The sequence below is a fragment of the Corticium candelabrum genome, chromosome 5, assembly GCF_963422355.1.
Source record: "Corticium candelabrum chromosome 5, ooCorCand1.1, whole genome shotgun sequence".
NCBI lineage: Eukaryota > Metazoa > Porifera > Homoscleromorpha > Homosclerophorida > Plakinidae > Corticium > Corticium candelabrum.
Window position 1 is genome coordinate 6,854,143 of NC_085089.1, and position 8,525 is coordinate 6,862,667.

Here is an 8,525-nt window from a genome sequence, read left to right on the forward strand (position 1 = left end):
ACACAATACTAACTGCAATCTTGTGTGCAGACTGAGGGATGTACTAGAAACAAAAACTACAACAATGATATCAATAATTGTCATCTCACCGGAAAAGGTATCTCAACAGCAACACCTATCAATACTCTATGAGAGATTACTTATTTAGTTCAACTGTCGATCTATCTACAGGCTATTTCAACTAACAGCTTTGCCTAATCTCATCATGATTATTATCCGGGCAACTGTCTAATTTTTCAAAAAGCTCACCATCCCAATGATGGCCGATCACCTCGGTATTCGATCGTTAGTTATCCATATGGCTGCCTTGCCAACACGACCACCTCCCACATAAAAACATCAACAGTCAAACATTATTTTCCTTCATAAACGCGTCGCTGAGAACAGCTTCTGGAGACATCTACTATACCTCCAAGGCCGATATTGGCCAGACACAGCCAGCATTTCAAGCACAGTCATCCCTGTACCCATCCAATAGATGTCTGCTCACTGAACAATTCCTAGCCACTATATCTTTGTCCATATGATCATCATACTCAGACAAGTACTGAAGACCAGAAGTTGCCTAAGATGTCCTTTGACATGTGAATTCCTGTCACAGACTTTCTCAAATCACCTCTGCTAAATTAACAACACCGAATACTACACAAGTCATCAAACGAGAACTGTCCGACAATTATTAGTTTCTTTTAAAAAGATAACTATGAAACACCTGAAGAGCACAATAACAAAAGCAGTTTGCTTTTATCCACCATGATCAAACCATATACACCGGTTGCTTAATTCTAAAAGAAGACAATTAGGCAGACAACAAAGTATCACTGTCAAACAATTGATTACCAAGTGGGGATACAACAGCTGTAGAAATGAAACTCAATCCCTCATCAAAGTCAGCTCAACAGGTCAGCTATCCATCATCATCTCTTTGGCAGCATTGATAACCAAAGGTCCATTGGGATAAGCCTGAAACGACTGGAAATATTGTTGCTGTCTGTACAACTTCCATGCAGCCATACACACGAGTCACAAAATTGAGATTTAAATGGATCTGAAAATCTTAGTTGATCACATCAAACAATTCCACAGTAACAAAATAAAGCTTAGAGCCCAACAAACTAAGAACTACAATTGCCACTCTGTCAAATTATGCTATCTGAACGGTATTACTTTCAATTGCTGTAGCCAAAAAGGTTGGGTTTTCAGTAATGCCATAAAGTAAGCTCTCGAAATCAAATGTTTCTGACCATCACTACCACCAAACAAGATGACTCTGTTCGTATTCACACTGTGCAACTATCAGAGTTTGAGCAGATTGTAGAGATGGTTTAATTATAAAACCAGTGGCACAACACTGGAGACCAACAACCTGACAACCTGACACACACACACACACACACACACACACACACACACACACACACACACACACACACACACACACACACACACACACACACACACACACAGACACAGACACACACACACACACACACACCTCAAACCTTGAACCCGCCCATCGTAAAAGTAATGATGGAGGTGTCCTTGAGCAGAGCCCTGGACAAATGACTACAGCGTTTCATTAACTGTTACAGAATTGGCTATGCCTGATGAGGTCATGCCTTCTCTAGTCATTATCTCATGCAATAATATCAAATAATTTCGATTTGCAAGATTGAAATTAACTTCACCGTCACAACAATCACACACACACATACACACACACACACACACACACACACACACACACACACACACACACACACACACACACATACACACACACAAACGCGCACACACACACACACACACACACACACACACACACACACACACACACACACACACACACACACACACACACACACACATATGCACACACATACACACACACAAACACACACACACACACACACACACACACACACATATGCACACACACACACACACACACACACACACACACACACACACACACACACACACACACACACACACACACACACACACACATATGCACACACACACACACACACACACACACACACACACACACACACACACACACACACACACACACACACACACACACACACACACACACACACACACACACACACACACACACGACTTGACTACAGCTGCCAGTATCTGGCCACACAGCTCCATATATGGGGAGAGCTGAAAGTTGAGGTAGTTACTGTCTGTGCTTATGTCTCTGTATGTCCTTGAGCCACCGGAGACGTCTTCCATATGTGCAAGACAGGGGAAGTTGACTGCTGTCTTTTCTGAACAGCATTTGCCACGATGACAGTTATACCATTGGAATTGGCTACAATGGCAGCAACAGCATGTCCTGTCAGGCTCTGGTATCCGACTTGAAGTACAGTCAGTGGAGGCAAGTGATGATGACCGAATAGATGATGATGACAGTCAAAGAGAAAGAATAAGACACATCTAAACATTTATGTACTGCCAGTCCACCCCTACTTCTCAGCCACCGATGACACTTGGCACATTGCACACACACACACACACACACACACACACACACACACACACACACACACACACACACACACACACACACACACACACACACACACACACACACACACACACACACACACACACACACACACACACACACCTGGAACCTGGAATTCCACCATACCCACTATGGGCTTCGGCATCGCAGAAGTATTCGCCAAGAAGAGCGGTCATTGGCTTGTGACAGGTCAATATTCAGTGACACCAGGTATCGTTGAATGGTATCAATCCACCTGTTCTTTGGACCATGCTGAGGGCATTTCACATTATGTAACTTGCTTCTCAGCAACAACTTTTGTGGACAAGAGATGTTCATTCGTTGTAAATGTTCAAGCCACTGCAATCTTTGATGTTGAATTTGACGCTCAATTGGATCTTCCTTAGCAGATTTCAAATTGAAAGAATTTCTTATCTTGTTTAGTCTTGATACACCCAAGATAGATCTAATACAGCGCATATGAAAAGTGTTCAATCTTCGAATATCTACTTGAGTGATTGCCCAAGTCTCACAACCATACAGTAAAACTGGCATCACTAGTGACCTAAAGACTCTCAGTTTTGTGTTCTTGCTAAATCCTCGGTTTGTGAACACTCTACGTTTCCAAGAACAGAATGTCCTGCTAGCTTTCTGAATGCGTTCAACAACCTCTAAGTGACAATCCCCTGACTTAGTCACAATGCTGCCCAAATAGCAGAATTCAGAAACATTCTCCAGAACACGGCCAGCAATCGAGATGTTTGCTTCTTCAGCAACGATACTCAGGATCTTAGTTTTGTCAGTGTTGATCCGCATACCCCATTTCATACATGTATCATGGAAAGCATTCACCATCTGTTGCAACTCACTACTTGACGTACCTAGTAGGGAAAAATCATCGGCATACATGGGAGCTTTGATCTTATGTGTCCCATCAGGTTTTACACGATAATTCATGAACAGGCCACCATCTGTTCTGTAAGCAATCTCAATGCCACCACCCTCAAACTTGTCGAGAGTCTCACACATAATTCTGTCCATAAACAGACTGAACAAGACTGGAGACATCACACACCCTTGACGGACACCTGTGGTTACTTCAAACCTTGAAGAGATTTCCTCCCAATTTCGCACAACACCATCGTGCAGGTCAACAATCAATCTAACCACTTCATCTTCTGTGCGAGAATCTTTGAGAATTTTGGTGAGGGCATGTCTTGGTACAGAGTCAAATGCTTTTGAGAGGTCAATAAAACAAATATGTAAGTTTGCTCTGTGCTCTACGGCCTTCTCAATGACTTGTCAAAGTACCCAAATCTGGTCAATTGTTCCCCTCTGAGGACAAAACCGCATTGCTCTTCTAAAAGAGAAGGTTCTATCACTGGTTTCAGCCGACCTAACAGAATATTGGCAAGGACTTTCCCGGGAATACTGAGCAATGATATCCCATGATAGTCACACACACACACACACACACACACACACACACACACACACACACACACACACACACACACACACACACACACACACACACACACACACACACACACACACACACACACACACACACCACCACCACCACCACCACCACCACCACCACCACCACCACCACCACCACCACCACCACCACCACCACTATCTATCAAAGATACTTGTTTCTTTGATAGATAGCACAATCTATAAACATTGCTAAGAAGGGCTTACTGGCGATCAAAGTTGAAGGGCAACGAAAAAGTCTACATCACTTGAGATCGGCTCCAGTGCACATGTCCGAACCTAATTAGAGCAAACTGCAAGTGTCGTGGACCTGCCCATCCCGCCACGCTCCCAAAAATCTTTAGCGAAAACCCTGAAAGGGACAGTTAGAATGCAGGGTTGGTGTTAATTACCATGCCAGTTGATGTAATTATATCATATCGCTGGTGTTAATTAGCAGCCCACTGTACACCTGTCAGTCTAAAAGAATTTTTAAACGTAGCAGGGTTGTCCCAGCATACAAAAATGCAAGGGGCGGTCACTCCGCTGTGCCTTGTCTTCCACTTGGTAAAAGTCCACCATGCTTTGCTGCATGAGTAAGTAGCAATTAGCTATGAAGACCATGGATTCGTATTTTGATAAATGGAAAGTTGTTTTAGTGGTACATAAATTCGTCACTGTAGTCGTAAGTAACAGGTGAGTGTGTGTGTGTGTGTGTGTGTGTGTGTGTGTGTGTGTGTGTGTGTGTGTGTGTGTGTGCGCGCGCGCGCGCGCGCGCATGTCAAAAGAACTAGCTCAGCCAGTAATTTGTCAAACATCAATTTCCATCCTTCAACTCTAAATATCTCTAGTCAAAGAGGTTTGTGCGCTGTGCAACATATGCAGGAACATTGCTTGTCATGCACGTGACTTAACTAAAGGTATCAACTACTAGTAGAACACAACTACCAATTCGTTTCCCTGTTGTTGACGTATATGCAAGATGTTGCTTGCTAGATCTTGCTTTCGTCTACATGTTGCCAACACTATGATAATTAAGATAGAAAGAACAGGTTTGTTTTAATTTTAACCCTTTCTAGACACAGTTGTCCATAGTGTATACCAAACCGTGCAAACTTCTAGCGCTGCAAAGGAGCGTACGTACTCACAGACAAGAACACTAGGCAAACTTTTACGACTCAACATTGTTTCTAGAATGCAACTTTACTGTCTATTAGCAGTTCTTCCTCGAGTGTCTGTATTGATTGCACTAGTGATCACTAATCAGTTTTACGGTCCTGTCAATGTGTCTGACACAAGAAAAGCAGCTTTGACTTACAGCCTGCATGCTTTTAAGTATATTTGATACTGAATTAAAATGCACCAAATAATACTGTCATTTCCATCCTGCAACGCACACTGTTAGCCTAGATCTCTGGTGTTTGTCTTTCGGTTATATTCAGTAGCAAACATAGACATACAACGATTATCATGCAATAACTTCATAGACAATAAGTCCTACCAGAAGAAGAATCGTATGCTTCATCAGTTAGATTTAATGGTACCGGTAATGAAACCAACGCTCTTTCTTGTACTGGACCACTATAGAGATCGTGTTGTTTCGCTGCAATAGAGAGAACCTTGATTTAGAATATGATATGCACTAGAGTTGCAGAAATTGATCATACCTAGACAAGTCTGTAAAGTGTACAAGTGTTTAGACTTTAGTTATCGATGCAGCAGATGATAATTTTAGTTGGCGACCTAACCTTTCGTTTCCTGAGTCACAGCAAGTGAAATTGGAACATCAATACTTTTCCTGCCAACAAAAAGTCTCAAAGTCTAGAAAAGAGACAGAAACGTTGGTCACCAAAAAGACAAAAATCTGCAATTTAATTAAGACAAGACAGTACTTCCTCACTTATGAACAAGTCAATAGGTGGAAGAGCACCAATTCTAAAATCAGCTGACTCTAGGTTTGGACAATTCTCGTAACAGAGTACCAAGCATTGTGTACATTACGCCGTACCACCCAGTGCACAAACAAACTGAAGGTATATCTCAAACCTGAAACGAAAGACAATAACTGAAGATCCAGGATGAACGTCTAGTTTCCGGATCCCTTTCCTACTATCATCAGCTTCAAGTAATGCGACGATACAACCAATCATCCTAGATCAATATCTCTCAACTAAGTCTGGTTCAACGCCTGTGAGAATCAAACTAGTAAGTTTTGTCCTTACGTTGCTGTAGCATAGAGAGGATTCGTCTTCTTCCACACCAAAAAATCTACGACACATTACTACGTAATACAGACTCGCGGGGCCTCTCTAAAGCAGAATGTCGACATCGCCAACTTTGAATCGTTTCTGAATCGCTCGGCAACATTTGAAGGACTTCGTCGTCTTTTCACGGATCTGCGCCTGCTTGCTGCCTGCGCGCCTGATCGATTACCCTGAATTAGTTCAGCAACATGTTCTTGTCCTTCATTTTCCGGAGTGTCACAGAACTTTTCAAGCGTTTGCAATTGGTCCCTTCCGTGGTAGGAATTCGTTTAGCAACTTTCTTGAACGTGATCAGTTTGCTCAAACCCTAATTCAGACATTTCTTCTTGACTAACTAGTCTAGCTGCTCGTAGATGATCCAAAAGCAATGATCGATGGCTGCAACAGTCTCACCAGGTCAGCAAAATTAGGAACAACATACTTCTCCCAGTCACCTGACATTTTCTTAACAAATTATCGTTACACTGCACAGCAAAACCGTCACATTAGATATTTCCTCTCTTACTTCGTAAAATATCTACTCACCTGTAAGATATCTACTCGCCTAAACTTAGTTATTGATATCAAAGACTTCTTTGCATGCCAAAACACGTACTTCAACATACGTTCTCGGTCTGGTGATACTTCTAGTCTTTAGGCAGTCTGGTTAATATAAACTCCGTTTCGTCAATTGCTTCCTTTACGTTATTATGTATGCATTTCAATGTGTCGTGCTCAACCAGATCAGTCTGGTTTGTAAAGTCTATTACAAGTACCGAAAGCAAACCCTGCTTCACAAGTACTTAGACCATAACGGCTGTCTACAATGAAGACATGGCTTTACGAAGGATCCGAGTAGATCACAGAAGCACTGTTTTCTGTAAGTGCTGCAGGTTGTGATGACCTGGAATAATGTCCAGCCACCGTGCAATCTAGATACCTGTGTGCACTGTGCCCAAAGCTCCCAAGACCACCGGAACCACCAGTGTTCGACAATGCCACATGCGCCTTATCTCCACTCGCAAGTCGCTGTTCTTCGCCAACTTCTCAGCATGTTTCTTGCCAATGTTGCCATCAGCAGGACAGCTGATATCAATAAGAAGACAACAGCTTGTCTTCTTATTTCTGAGACAGATGTCTGGACGATTGGCTTTTATCTTCCTGGCAGTGGGGATGGTGGTATTCCACATCATAGCAATGTCATCCGTCTCCACAGCCTATCAGGATGATGCCGGTACCATCTGCTCTCCACTGAAACCCCAAAATGGCGACAAACATCCCAGTGAATGATGGAGGCCACCTGATTGTATCGATCAGTGTTGTCCGTCGGTGCAAAAGCACTACAGCCTGCCACATTGTAGTCGACTGTTTCCAGGCCTACACTGCACATGCGGCAAGTAGGACTGACATCACGTATCTATAATTAACTTAATTAATGTTGGTTAATTAATTAGCATACTAACAAGACATATACATGTAAAATAGATATCTGCATTTGACTACTTATTTGCCTGCCAGCCTGTGTGCTTTGTTTTGTGATGTGTCTATGCGTGTGTGTACATGTGCCTGTACTAGGAAGGTGACGTTCCTAACAAACAAGCTGTAAATACTAACGCTTTACAAGAAATTGACTGATAATCCGTGACGGCGTTTCCGCGAGACGACCAACGATGAGTGTACCGATCATTTGTCAGAAATATTTTACAAGAATAATCCAGTAAAACACTCGCGTGCTGTTTTCTAAATGTCTGAACAAATGCAATCAAGAAGAGGATGTAGAGTTGTAATATACATTACATGATTTCCAACATGCAGCCTATCTATTTGAAGATTTTGCGCGACCTGCGACCTAGATTACGTACCAGTTGTAAATGTGAACGGGATCACTGCACGTGTGCTTCGCCGTCTCTAGAAAATATAAATCAGGTCTTTAGCTAGTGTAGAAAATGCTACAACAAAGAATGATCTTCCTGGGTCTGAAGTACGTTCATACAAAAGACGTCAATTAACTTAACATTAAGGTTCTGCTAGTGTTGGTCAATTCGGCATGAGCCGAAACAGAAGATGAAACAGAGAAGGGAGACGTTAGAACCTAGTATCAACTGCATAAACTCTACCAGAAATTCTGCACTAAATGCGAACTGGTGTTTTAGCTAATGAAATACATAGAATAATGTTTTTAATCCGAAGTGTCATTATACCAAAAGTTGTTAGATTCGAAGAATCACATGCACGTGTCTAACATAGAAAACATAAACTGTTGTCTGACGAAACTGGAC